The sequence below is a fragment of the Cryptotermes secundus genome, unplaced genomic scaffold (genome assembly GCF_002891405.2).
Source record: "Cryptotermes secundus unplaced genomic scaffold, Csec_1.0 scaffold646, whole genome shotgun sequence".
In the NCBI taxonomy this organism is placed as follows: domain Eukaryota; kingdom Metazoa; phylum Arthropoda; class Insecta; order Blattodea; family Kalotermitidae; genus Cryptotermes; species Cryptotermes secundus.
The window spans coordinates 585,731-600,839 of record NW_019722433.1 but is presented as its reverse complement, the minus strand read 5'-3'; the positions used below and the strand labels follow the sequence as shown (position 1 = coordinate 600,839).

Here is a 15,109-nt window from a genome sequence, read left to right as displayed (position 1 = left end):
ATCTTTCCGGGAATCGAACCGAGGCTATCCAGCCTGTAGTTAGCCAAATTACTGGTCTAGCAATCCATAAGCAAACCAGTGCTGCTAATTTAAATGGGATAAATCTGGCTCGGGTGTTCCTCCATTGGTGGGCATATTTTTAATTTATACAAAGCTTAGAGTTCTAACAACATTAAGAAGCTAATTAACGAAATCCAAGGAGCCAGTTCTTCTTGACAAGCCATCAGTCGCTCAGTTACTCAAGAATTTCGAAATATTTTGTGGAACCTGAAAGTTTGTTACTGTGTTCATAAGAGCCCGCACTGCTCCCTATCCTTATCCAGATGAATCCAGTCCATAGTAACCCATCCTATTTCTCTGAGACATATTTTAATATTTTACTACCATCTACGTCTAAGTCTTGTTAATAGCTTTACCACCAAAATCCTTTATGCTTTCCTCTTCTCTCCTATGTCTTCTACAAGCACTGCCTAACCCACCCTTCGTGACTTAATAATTCTTATATTTATACTTGGTGAAGAGTATAGGTTCTGAAGCTCTTCATTATGTGATTTTCTCAAGCTTCTATTGTGTCATCTGTCTTTGGCTCAAACAGTCTCATCACCTTGTTCTAAAATACTCTCAGTCTATGTTTTTTTTCCATAAAGTCAGACAGCAAGTGCATACTTTAATGTTCACGAACAACATAGCTCCATTTTAATAAAATAGTACGGTCACGAATGAGTCGTATCCCGGCTCCTGTCATCAGAAACAAGTACAGTGTTTGGAACATCGACCCACTGACCTTCCGGACTTGGGTGCCATTGGAGGTCCTAGCCATAGAGACCGTAATTTTAGGGTCATAAAATTGTTGGAAACTCACATGGAACACAGAAAGACACCCATACCCTTCAAATTTATTTGACGAGGACGAAAAGAAACACCACTTGGCCAAGCATTTAGTGCTAGAATACATGAACTGCCCAATCTTATATTAATTGATTTCCTCATGGACGAATGCATAGGTAACAGTCACCCAGCGGCCCAGGTCGTTACATTTTCAATAGAAATGTACTAGATCCTGTATTAAACACTTGATGGGAACTGTAATCCCAGCACCGACCATTTCATTGAACACACAGTACTGTTCTTCCACAAGATTGTCTGCTCAAGATGTGACATGCCTTGAGAAATGCTCTAGAGCTGTTTCTCAACCACCTAGCCGCGGCCCGGTACTGTACCGGGCCCTCGTCTTATAAAAAGGATTTACCTTGCCACGGCCTCACAAAAGTTGAGAACCGCCGCTTCAGAGAGACAGTAAACATATTACTCTCTAATCCTGCAGTGAAAGTGTCGCATCTTGTCCTACAAAAATATCTGTGTCTTATATTCAAGAAACGAAAGTATTCAATCTTGACTGAAAAATCATTAGGATATTACGTTATTTGTCTATTTGACTTCTCATACCTAACCTCTCCTCTCATGTAGGTCATACACCTTGGGACGACATGTCTCGTCATATGTACACTGAGACCAATTTCGTGCTCTAACTTTTACTGACATCCTGAACTTGTGTTTGTGTATGTGTGTTTTCGCTGAGGACCTGTTACTTCTTTTTCTTTTCGACTACGTAGATGGAGACAGTACATCCCTCCGAAGCGTCGATAACCTTCTATCATACTCCAAGGCCTTACAATAAAGAAGGTAATACTTGAAATTTAGTCTATGTAAGTATATGTATAATAGAAGACGATTTATGAGTGTCTGTGTGTGTTTGTGTATGAGTGTGTATAATATTATTCTTATGCCGTAGTAGTTTTCACGTACATACACAAACAGCAACTGTATATTTGAAGACTTGTTTTGAAAGAGATGAAACATATGGATTAAGACAATAAGTACATTATTCCGTGTTTTAAATAAAGTTGGCACTAACTTCGCCGACAAGCGGCGGTCGCTCAGTCGGTGTAGTTAGCTTGTGGACTCAAGCCTCGGATTCGTTTTTTTCTTAAATTTCAACGGGTTTTTCTACTGCTATCTTCAAATTTTCCTTCAAATATTTCAAAATTTGCTAACAAAACTGTTGTTAAGACTTTGCTATAAGTAAGTATTGTCTACTGCATCTGTTGTTCGGCATGCAAACTATTCAGACTTCTGTCAAGTATCTTCCAACTGCCACCAAAGTAGCTAACCTAACACGAACATATAGACATATCACAAATGTCAGACTATATCAGCGGGTTAAGGCACACAGAGAGGAGGTTTCATAGACGGACATAAAGTAAATTAGTTTCTTTTGCAAATACTCCCTTAAAGTTAAAATAGTTGCTACTGAAGAGAAGATACTGTCACGTGCTAAGGGCATTAGCACTAATTCAGTAGCTTTAAAATAAAAATCAAACTAAGGACAGTACTTTGCCTTAGAGGTAAAAAATAAAGTTGTCCCTGTGCTTAAATAGTTAAGCGCTACGCCATGAAGGCGTATGGAGGAGTGAATGTATAGATCCACATTTTCTCGACGTCGACACTAGCTTAAGGTGAGTGGTTAGCTTCACGCCCCGGCGACAATACTCACGGGGAAAGAGCCCCAACTTCCAGTTGAGTAGGAGGTTGGGTGCAACCCAGAGGCAGTTTGGACGACGTGGAGAAGAGAAAATTCTTGATCCTACCTTGATTCAAACCCCGACCCCTCCGTCGTCGAGCCCGTAGGTAGTCGCTATACTGACTATGCTTTCTCGGCTGTATATTTGCCCTACAGACATACAATTATTCGTCGAGGAAATAAGGTTAAGTTTGTTATGTCTGTTAACAGCGTGATCTCTGTTTTGTAGGTTATCTTGGACACTTTCAGTATGGCAGGATATACAGCTACAAAAGCCAGTTTTATTTACGAAGGAAATATAAAAAAAAAATTCAGTAATGTAACCTTTGTTCTACCGAGATGAATCCGTAAAAATACTGATTATGTACTATCGTTTGCCGTAATTGCTACAAGAGTCAGAGGTCCAAATAATTCATTATCACAGGCACAATTTGTTTGCTTTCTTCTAAGAAATGCGGCATGCAAGTGGACGTAAATTGTAGTCAGCCCTTCAAAGAATGAATTTCTTCTAATTAATATACAAGAATTAAATTCGTACCTCACAGGGAACACATTAGGTCTCGGCTATAAAGATCAACCGGTTAATGCTGTTTAGGGAAACAGTTGCTGTATACTGTGAGAATCATACGAAACACACAAATACCTTGTGTGGGCAGGGCACAGGGTTTTATTAGGTTAAAGCAGGTGGTTCATATAGTAACCACTCGTATTTAAAATGTTAAATGTGAAGAAATCCAGAGTGTTGCGACTAGTAACATTGCTTCATAGTCTGAAGATCGCGGATTCAATTCCTGGCCTGATGGCCAATCTTCCTGACAGCTGCATGGTACACCAAATCTGCTCCATAGAGAAATAGTAAAATAATATTTAACAATTTATTATCGCCATGCGACTGGCTACAAGCTGGACAGTAGACGAGTCGGAGTTTGAGTCCCGGTAGGGTCTCTTCTCCACGCATCCAGACTGGCTCTGGGTTCTATCCAGCCTCTTATCTATCAACGGGTAACGGGGGCTCTTTCCCGGGGGGGTAAAACAGCCGGGGCGTGAAGTCGACCACTCACATCCAACTAATGTCTAAGTCAAGAAAACGTGGATCTATACATCCACTCCCCCATACGTCTTAATGGCGTAGTGCTTAATTAGTTACGCAGAGAGACAATTTTGCCTTTTTTACGTCTCAGCCTCATGAGGATAACTGAGGAGATATTTCAAGGAAATAGCGGCTCCGGTCTAGAAAACCGAGACTAACGGCTGTGGGGATCCGTTGCGCTAATCACGCAACACCCTTTATCCGCTAAATTTGGCACTAACTTCACTTGCGAACTACAGGCCTCGGAGTTTGTTTGATTTGTTTGTGTCATTCTCCATCGTTCTACCATAAACTGAATAACCCATATCTTCATAATTCGTCAACTCACCAGATATCGTTACGGCGGCCAAATGAAGAGGATGGATGGGATATGTTGCATGCGTGGGGAAGAAGACACAGACTTACAGGATTTTAGTCGGAAGGTAGGAAGGAAATACATTACTTAGGAGACCGATTCGTAGGTAACGGGCCAAAATATATGGCGGTGTCTCAGAACATTGTCCAATGACAGGCTACTGTGAACTGAACCTTCGGGTTTCATAGAAAGAGGGTAATATCTTGATCAACTAATCGACCACTGGTTTCTGCATAGTAACTAACTTCATGGAGCAACTGGTCGCGGTGCATGGGGAAACCCACCCCCTCCAATAATGAATGAAGTTCATGGAGCCGAGCCCTTCTTCAAGCCGCCAGTTGTGTAGCTATTCAAGAACTTCCTAGCATTGATTCCGAAGGTTCATCACTGTGTTTACAAGAGCCCTCCAGTGGTCCCTATCCTGAGCCAGATCGATCCAGTCCATACTACCCCATCCCATCACTCTGAGATCAATTTTAATATTTTCCAACCACATACGTCGTGGTCTTATTCGTGGTACATGCATTCCTTCTCTCCCCATTCGTGCTACACACCCTGCCTAACTCCTCCTCCTTGACTTGATCATTCTAATTATACTTAGAGAAGAGTACAAGTTATGAAGCTCCTGTAAGATTTTAGGCTCCTCATTATGCAGTTTTCTTCTACCTCCAGTCACTTCATCTCTCTTTGGACCAAATATTCTCCTCAGCAGCTCGTTCTCAAACACCCTCAGTCTAGGTCCCTCTCTTAATGTAAGAGACCAAGTTTCATATTTATACAGTACCACAGGCAAAATTATAGTTGTTTGTTCTATTTTTTATTTTTAGACAACAGACTATGAGACAGAAGGTTCTGGACTGAATGGTAACAAGCATTAACCGAATTCAATCTCCTCTTAATTTCCCCCGGAATCAAGTTTTGATTTGTTACTGTCGTTTCAAAACACTTGAACTATGCCACATTTTCAAAACATCTGTTAGCTACTTTTATATCTGATTTTGCCTTCATTCGGGTGACGAGACAGCTAAATATACTTAGTTTTCTCTAATAGAGTCAGTTAATTATCGTATTGTTCGATGTGGTATAACTCATAGTACAGAAACAATTAAATAAATTAAGAACCTGAAAAAATACGAACTATCCAAACTGCGAATGTCTGATAGAGACAGCTGCAATATCTACGTCACTAAAGAGATTAGGCAGTCTCAGCAGACATCGCAGGTAGCTGTACGCAGGTAGGACAGCGTTCGGGTGGTATGGATGAGGTACATGACGAACTATAGATAGCTGGGTGAAGGTGTGAAGGGACAGAGTTTTATGAGGCGGTGCTCAACGGGGGCCCTGCGCTACCTCCCCGCGGACCCACATAACTCTCGCATGCCCCACGGGGGGGTGACATGACAGTCCTGACCCGACCCAGACCAGCACCTGAGTTTCCTGGTTTACCTTCAGCCTTTTCCATGTATGCTTAGGCCCTGCTGAGTGTACCGGCATTACATCACTTACTGCACATATCACTTGCACTGTCCCAACTGGCTGTGTAAGAAGTACGTTTCCGATACATATTTTGTGTGACTTCCTTCTGAGTTTACCACTAAAATTCCTATTCCGCTCATACTACTACTACTACTACTACTACTACTACTACTAATAATAATAATAATAATAATAATAATATAATAATAAGTAAAGTAAAGGTATCACTGTAACGGGTCGTGGGGGTCCATAGTGTTCTGAGACGTTGAGGTTCCCACATTTTCTAGACAATCAGCTCATAGATGGCGACAAGTTTGTCAGCTTCACGCACCGGCCCTTCACTTGCTTGAATGTGGGCAGTTCCCACATCCCCAACAACATTCCTGGTACTCAATTCTGATAGAGGCTGAGTCGACCCCGGGCCATAGTGAGACTGGAAGGATTAGGTAAAATGAAAAAATCCACCTTATCGGGATTCGATCCCGCCACCTTCCGGCTTGTAGCATAGTGCCTCAACTAATTACGCTACCACGTGCTTCTAATAATAATAATAATAATATTATTATTATTATTATCACGTGGTAGAGTGTTTATAGGCGGTGTTTGGATCGATAATCAAATTTATTGAAATTTTACAACACGCAACTACAAGTAAGAAGGCTCTGGCTGTTCTACATACTTCACAAGTCACTATAGGACGCACCAAGTCTTCTCAGTCTGTTACAGTCTTCACTATCCGTTGCTTGGTAGCGGATTTAAACTGCGGACATTCCCCTTCCTCTGGGTTCCCAAACTTTTCCAGACCTCAGCAAACAGCTTGTCACAGCAGCAGCTCACAACTAAAACCCAGCGGTTATTTAACTGATTTTTGTAACTTGTCTTGCTTATAATATGTCGCCACGGCCCGCAGAGAAAACACCGTTCCTCTGTTACAGTTTACCAGATGCTGCTTAATAACGACCGTTATATAGTTGCTTATTTCGCGGTCGTTGCCTAGCAGCGGGTTTACATGCCACATTAATACTGTGTCCTGCCCGCTGAAACCCGGAATACCCGTAGTTTAACTAGAAGACGCGTCCATTACAAGGTCACGGCACAACATAAGCCATGCCAGTGTAACAATAATTATTCACGTAAAAATATAAGAAATTTCGGAAGCGGTTTTCTTTTTCTGCGCGGTCCGACCCAGCGGTTGCGTGACTATGCAATATCGCAGCAACAAGAAGAGATGTTTCCTGCTGGGTGCGTCCCGAGGCCGTACCACGAGGACAAACGTGACAGGCAGTCAGTAAAATATTGACAGCTGAAGTTGGAGGTCGGCAGGTGGAAGCCAGTTAGTTCAGCTCGGGAGCTGAAGCTGAGAGGTGCAGCCAGCGAGGACAGGAGCCATTGGACACGGAAGCCGAGGATACTGCACAGTTTCAGCCCTCTTCCAAGCAACGTGACCAAGGAACCTAGTCAGTGTGCGATACTGATCTGTGAAGTGTAGTTACGAGCTGTAGAATTGTCCAAATTCTAGTTATCAACCCCAAACCCGTCTATCCTTATTCGAACACTCAATTAATAATAACATTAATGAATTGATAAGGTATATTGTAATGTAGTAAATTATAAATTATATGAAAGCAAATTGGTACATACATAAGTCGAAGTAATTTCGTTTTTTTTTCTGAGAAGATCGGGCATCTAGCAGATGTTGATGGTGATGGTGATGATGATGATGATGATGATCACAAGAATAAAATTAATAATAAATACGTACATACAGAATATATGTAGGCTATTATTCGAACAGTGCTAGGATCTGCACGATGGGTTTCTGCAAGGCGTCCGGAACTGGAGGTGAAATTGTAAACAGTGGTCAGGGAATTATCAGAAGGCTTTATATATACATATATTTTGTACCCAGGATTCGATGCCCTGTAGGAGAAATATTTTTTTATAACCACTACAGAGTCTAACATATCAAGATTCTTGTCTAATGCATACAAGAGATTCTTTTTCAGGGGAATTGAAGGTAAAGCAGCCGACTTGCAAAGCGACGACTCGCTTCCACCGAGTTCAGAAGTTAATAAGCGGAACATTATCTCCACTTTCCCATACGCCTTCATGGGACGGTGTTTTTGAACCTCGGAATCACAGAGCATCTATGTAACATAAACTAATAAGTCCCTCCCATTTTATATTAATATTGTGATGCATATGCCCATTGCTAGGCAACGGTTCGGTAAACACATTCCCGAAGTTACGCTCTAAATAATAGGACATCTTTTGCTATGTAACGTACCAATAAACACGCATTCTTAACAACAGAAGACGGTGTTTTCCGTGTGGTCCGTGCCGAGGAGTTATAAGGGGGCACAGTCATTCGTAGTTTAGTTCAGAACTGAAGGAGTACAACGGAGTTGAGTTGGATGTCAGAATATTTCCAGTGAATTGTCCAGTCGTAAGATGACAATGTATCAGAAAGTGATTTGTAAACTGTTGTAACCTGTTGTATAAAGGTTCAATAAATTCGATCATCAAATGCAGAACCCGCCTTACTAGTCATGAGCTCAGTTTCTTGCAGATATAATATTTACACCAGTTGTCTGGTTTCATGTGTGGATCCATACATCCCCTCCCCCGTGTGCCTTCATGGGTACTGCTTAATTAATTAAGAACAAGGACAATTTGACCTTACTTTTATCCTCTATGTGGTTTCATAAATAATGAAATAGAAAAACTGATGCGTTTCTGACGAAGAGTAAAATTATGTGCTCTATATCTCATAAGGCGTTTGATATGATGTCTAAAACAACATATGCCAGAAATAACTGTACACTTCTCCAAATAATCTTCATGTTCTCCCTTTATCACATAGTTATTTTGAACAATCTGCTACTGATTTTCGTGTTAAAGAAAAACGATTAGGGGAAAACCCATCTGTGGTGTTGCGCCGTGATTCCTTGTCGCATTATTCTGCTGTTGTGTTCAAACTAGTCGTTCCGTTTCTATGGCGGATTCCTGCCTCACTGCACCGAAGGGAATTGTTTACTCCCGAAATAATAGTCATGATGCAGTTGTCTATGATGACTCAATCTCTCGGATCTCTGCAGCACAAGGTTTGCTTGTTTGAGCCACCCTCGGAATATGGATATAACCTGCGGTGGCGTTTAGCGTGTCGTATCTTATACAGCGGTCTTGAGAAGGACCTAGTCTTTTCACTGTAAAGTGCAGCGTTTGCTATGCTGTGCATACCACCTGCTTTAACATCAGTAGGAGGCCCATAGGGTTGTGAGTCGTCGAGGCTCCCACATTTCATAGACAACAGGATCACATTTATCGGTGAGGTTGTCAGTCTTATGCGCCTGTCGCCCATTACCCCCAGGAAGATTTCTGGTACTCATTCCTGATAGAGGCTGAGTCGATCCCAGGGCTATGGTGCAGCTGGAAGGATTAGGTTAAATGGAAATTCTAATGACCTAATCGTGGATCGGATCCGCGACCTTCCGGCTTGTTGCATAGTGCTTCAACCAAATACGCTACCGCGTGCCTCCTAAGAAACTTAATGTTTAAAATTGTGTATATTACTATTCAGAAGTCTGGGTATGCACGTTTATAATCTAGTGGAGTGATTCGCAAAATAGTCTGTAGTATAGCGTTACCAGATTATTTTAATATGTCATAACAAATTCTTGATTGGCAACAGAATTCTAAAATGTCACCACGAAGCAACAGGACTATAGTTATAATCATAACAAAATGAACGCGTAAGAAGAGAACCTATGAGCAAGGAAGTCATGTTTCAATTTTGTACTGATGTTTCTGAGATCCTCTGGTTCTTCGGGTAAGTGCGGGATAGTACGCCTGACAGATACTAAAGGGTTTTGACGATGGTGTATAACGCATAAGATTGTTGGGTTTTGGGCTTTTTTCAATTGTCCGGTAGTTTAGAAAATCGAAAACACGATATTTCGGAAACTGGACCTGTTTCCGTCCTCAGGTGAGGATGGAAGATACCTACTCAGTTGAGAAGGAGCCCAACTGATTGTCTCCTCCCTCTCAACCAAGGACTGAAACAGATGCAGTCTCCCAAATGTCGTGATTTCTATTTTCTAGAATACCGGATGATGGAAAAAGTCCCAAAATTCGGTAATTCAATAGGCCTGATGTCTGATTAAGTTTCCTTCCGCTCCACAAACTGTTGAGAGGAGGAACAGTTTTTTTTTTATATATTCGGGTAAAGCTGAAGCAGAAATAAAGATACTATGCAGTTGAAGAAAGCAGTCTTCTGGGATTTGGTACCGTGTATATGTGGTGTTAACCGACGTTTCGGAGGAACGTATCGCCTCCATCTTCAGGGTAGAAGAAAAATATAAGAAATCTTCAAAGCTAAGAGACCGTGAGAATCGGTAAAAGCAGACTGTGTCTTCTTTTAAGATTTCTTATATTTTTTCTTCTACCCTGAGGATGGAGGCGATACGTTCCTCCGAAACGTCGGTTAACACCACATATACACGGTGCCAAATCCCAGAAGACTGCTTTCTTCATAGTCACCGCCGTGAAAGCCTCAAATCTTACATACTATGCAGTTATTCACGAAAACATCTGCCGTATACCGTGAGGGATATCTAAATAATTAACAAATTTATTTAGTTCTTTGCTAGCAGATTTATTCCTTAAATGTATGTATTTAACGATGCTGAATCATTTGAATTGGCACAGTCAGTCTATGAACAGAGAGAGAGAGAGAGTAATGTAATTTTTTTTTCAGAACGAATAGTATTGTCCGTGTTTACCGCGAGTGCTGTACCATATGTCTCAGGCATGTGAAACCGAACTGCGCCTTAAAGTACATCATGACGAATCTCTACCACATCTTCATAATTCATTAATTATCTTCTGGATTTTAAACAGCGTCATAAAGTAACAAGAATTAATGCAAAGACCACCAAATGTGGGGCTTAAATGATACAGTCTCATGCTTTGTGTTGGGTTTGATTCCCGACAGCAAGCCCCGGATATGCTTATTGAAGTTCCTCATGGATTTATTCAGTCTTTCCATATGGTTTCTGGGATATTACCTTGAAACTGGTCACGACCGCTTCCTCCCACATCTTTTGCAGTTCATCATTGACTCTGATCACGCTTTTCTACCCAACTCCCATGGAACGGGAATCCTTGTTGAGAAGATGAAAGTTGCTCAGTTGTTTTGTATCTTGAACCTCACGCCCTACTTCTTCGGTCAGAGATCCTGGCTACAGATCCAGAGTTATCGGATTCGATTCCCGGCGCTACAAGATTTTCTGAGAAGTAGCGGGTCTTGAACGGGTTCCATTCAGCCTCGTGAGGATAATTGAGGAGCTATTTCAAGGAAATAGCGGTTCCGGTCTAGAAAACCGAAATTAACGGCCGTGGGGATTCGTTGTGCTGACCACGCAACATGCTCCATCCGCTAAGTTGGAACTAACTTCGCCGACAACCGGCGGTCGCTCGCTAGGTATAGTTGGCTTGCGGACTAAAGCCATGGAGCTTTTTCTTTAGTTTCGTCCCATCTACGCCTAGGTCACATCTAGGTCACAGCTTCTATCCTTTAGAGTTTCCGACTGGAATGGTACAAGTATTTCTCATATGTACCATGCGTACTCCACATTCTTCCATTCTTATTGAATTCATCAATGTCATCATGTTAGTTGTCAAATACCGTAACTTATATAGCTTTTCAATATACAATTGGTTTACTCCTCTTATACTACGTATTATGAGGTGCTGATTCTCGTTCATTTGAGGATTCAGAGTGTAGCCTTCTGAGTTCTGCCACAATGTAGCACGATAGAGAGTAGCGACGTTTCGGAGAACAGACCACAACTAAGCAATGCAGATTTCATACAGTTATGATGGTACCTCATTCTACGGACATGTAGAATGGGGCACAACTCAATCTCTACTACTGGTACAATTTGCGAGAGGACGTCCGTACATTGTGAACAGAAGAAGCGAGAGGACATAGGTAGCATGTAGAAAAATAGTAGGGAAGACATGCCTGTTATTTAATGACCCATGTCCCCTACGCTTGCAGAGGTCCAGAGGGTGGGAGGGGGGTACACCTCGATTAGGGTGACATGTACTTCAGCCGCTGGCCGGCAAGGGGAATAGGCTGGACGTTATTAATTGCTGCCTTAAGTCCACGCGTTATTTATTATATGTGAAGGGGGAGACTTTTCTTTCGTGTCTCTCGCTCACTCGTGCATCACAGATGTTTTTGCTCTGGTAGGGCTGAAGAGCGCTAAGTTCTCGTCAGTTTACCAGGTGAGGGAACCCGTGATTACATGTGCAATGGATGCCAGAGATAGCAGAACAGAAGTTTGTCAGCTAAGCGGATAATGTGCTCTTATTTACTTTTCATTTCTAACTTGCATCTATACTGCCATGCATGTAGAGCCACTATTCGCAGCTACTGTCCGAACACTTCATGATTAAGAAATATGAAATTTTAATTGTAAGCGTCTCCATTTCCCATTGCTATGAAGCCTGATGAGTTTTTTTTTTTTTGAAAACAGGGTGGTGGAGAATATATTTGAACCTCAGAGAGGGGAAATATGAGGCTGGAGAAAATTAACAGTGATGAATTTCACAATCAAGTAAAGGATGAATAATACTGTAACACGTATGCCCGTTGCGAGGTAATGACACTGTAAACAACGTCCGCTGCTAGGCAGCACATTTCTAACAGGCACAATTTGACAGTAAAAATTCGCTTTAGTGTGGGGTGGCGTCGAACTGGGTCCACTCGGCACGGCGGCCACTGATTGGCCTATTGTAGCCTGCCCCGGGTGATTATGATGATGGAGAATTTGGTGGAATGAAGACTGGCAAGGGAAACCAAAGTACTCTGAGAAAACCCGCCCCAGAGCCACCCATGCTTCTACTGGGAGTCGAATCCAAGAACTCAATATTCAAGTGGTTCGAGTGTATGTTTTAGAACTTACGGCCATCGTGATTGGTCCAAATATTATTAAAGTAATCAAACCGAGCGGGCGGTTTAGCGACTGGCTACTAGTTGGACGGCCGGGGGGTCAGAGTTTGAGTTCCAGCAAAGGCGAAAATGTTCTCCTCTCAACGTTGTCCAGAAAGATTCTGGGGGCAACACAGCCTTCAGTCCAATGGGTATCAGAGGCCCTTTCGACTGGGTGAAGCGGAGGGGCGGTGAACTTCACCTCTCACCTCCAACTAATGCCCATATCAAGAATGTCATAAGTCTTCATGGGGTAGTGCTTAATTAGTTAAGTACAAGGACAACTTTGCATTTTAATCAAATCAAGATATACAAGATGGGAGGGGCATGTATTACGCACGGGCAGCGAGAGGTACATAAAGTATTTGAGTTGGAAGATTTCAAGAGGAGAGCTTGTTTGGCAGGCAAGGCTTGGCAGGCAAGGCTTAACAGGAGTGAAAGTTACATAAATCTGTCCCTGAACTTAGTAAAGCATAACGCCATGAACATGTACGGGAGTGTGGAGGTAGAGCTCCACCATTCTTGACCTCAGCTCTAGACGGAAGGTCAGTGAGAGCACCAAAGAATCATCAACAAATGGTGTTCCGAAGCGGTGGAACATTTCAGAGACACGCTGGCTTACCGTCCTCTGCTGTGGGTGCAGCAGTGTGAAACCGTGTCAACAATGAACCAGCATGAGATCCTGAAGTCACTGTTCTATTCTTCATTTCTGCAGTCTGGGCTATCACGTTCGAATACTGGTCGAGGCAAAGACGTTTGTTTGCTATTTCTTGTGTCGTCTTCTAACGGTAATGGCCTTGCGGTGCACTGATACCCCATACAAGATGTCCTAACGCGCGTATAAAAGACTTCACTGTGTCAGAATTAGTCCTCAACCGGAACGTGACAGAATCACGTAACCTGTGTAAACACAAAAATAGCGGAAGGAGTAACAATTGATTGTTTCGATTACTATGGCAGTGCTAGATAAAAATGCCAAGATATCATGTCACTAAATAAAGCACGTAAATAATGAGACGTATGTCAATTTCTTAACTAATCCACTATGCACTCTTTGGTTTATCTAACGACGTTGCCGTAACTAATCCGATCTGCAATGTCGAATGGAAGAATATGTATTGTGACATATTGGGCCGTTTCTAGGAGACGAATACGCAAACATGTTCCAGCCAACGACCATCCAACAATAGAAGGGAGTCCAGTGTTAGGTAACAGACCAGTAAATACATATCACAGAAACGAATGCACAACAATAGGGCGTCCATTGCTAGGCAATGCATGGGTGGACACGCCTGACAACAATACATGATATCCGTTGCTGAGCAGCCATGTGTTTCTTGTGGGTGGTCCGTGCCGAGCCTATATAAGGAGCAGTGAAGGCTGTACGAGGGGATTCGACGGGAAGACGTCGCTCAAAGCAGTTCAGCAGTTGAGAGAGTAGTGAGTCCTACGCGGTTCAAGAGAAGATTATAAGAGCAGCGAAGATAACGGACTGACAGACAGAATCCAACAGCAGGGTCCCGGAGGCTACAAACGAAGTTTAGAATTGAAGTGTGAAAACTTTGCTTTATGTGTTACTGTTTTAGTAGTAATTTGGAGAGTTATAATTCTTTGCGGTTACAGCTTAAACTTATCCAATAAAACAGCTCTACCAACTCCGTAATCCGTTAATTATTTGTCACGGATACCGGGACACTTAACAGTATGAATGTTGAATTAGGAAACGTGTGAAAGAAAGCTCTATCATAAATGTCGCCCAGAATTCTTGGAACGAGTGGGGAATGATAGGATTTTGTTTTCAAAGTTCAGTTTTCAGTCTAAGCCTGCTGATGAAGCCAACGAAGAATGATTCATTACTTATCTTCTTAGCTGTAGAAAGAAACAGGAATAGATGCCGAGGTATTTTGGTATGACAGATAATGGAGAGATAGGAAATATCCAAATTATCATTAAAAAATGTAGGATCTGATGTTCTCACAGCGGTGATTGTGAAGTGTTCTGTCTTCTACACGGCGTTAGAGGCCTTTCCCAGGAAATAGAACTCTTTAGGATACCTTGAAGTTTTATGGAATTCGATGATTTATCACTATATCTAAAAAAACACACCATTGTATTACATTTTACATAAATTCAACGTAGTCACAGCTTCACATAAAATAACTAGAAGATGAATTTTAGTATTATTGTACCATTTACATCTAGGTACCGAAAATCGTATATTGTCTTCAAGAGCATCTACTAACTTAGGGCCACAGAATCGGTTATTTCTCTTTTCTAATCAATTTCTCTAGGTCACGTGTTGCTACCAACATAGCGAAATTTCTAGGATTCTGAGAGCAGGTTAAGAATTTAAGAATCAATTGATATGAAGTACAATAAAAATAATCTGAAATATTAACAATATTTTTGTCACATTTGTGTTTTCATTGAAAATGGTGGAAACCTATGTGATTCGAGGGGTCGGTCGTGATTTCTGCGCATCATGTACTTACGCCCATATAAATTGCTTTACGAGAGCTGGATTTTGCAAAAATAAGCCATCAACACTGTTAAAACTAATATAGCCAGCAGAACAAAAAAGTAAAATATATACTTTACTCTGTCATACAG

General features: G+C 41.8%; 1 long non-coding RNA gene across 2 annotated transcripts in view; it reads right to left on the bottom strand.

The window, feature by feature from the left end:
• Positions 1–15,109, bottom strand: part of LOC111861422 — a 590,763-nt gene that overhangs the window by 22,560 nt on the left and 553,094 nt on the right. The gene's annotated exons all lie outside the window — the stretch shown is intronic.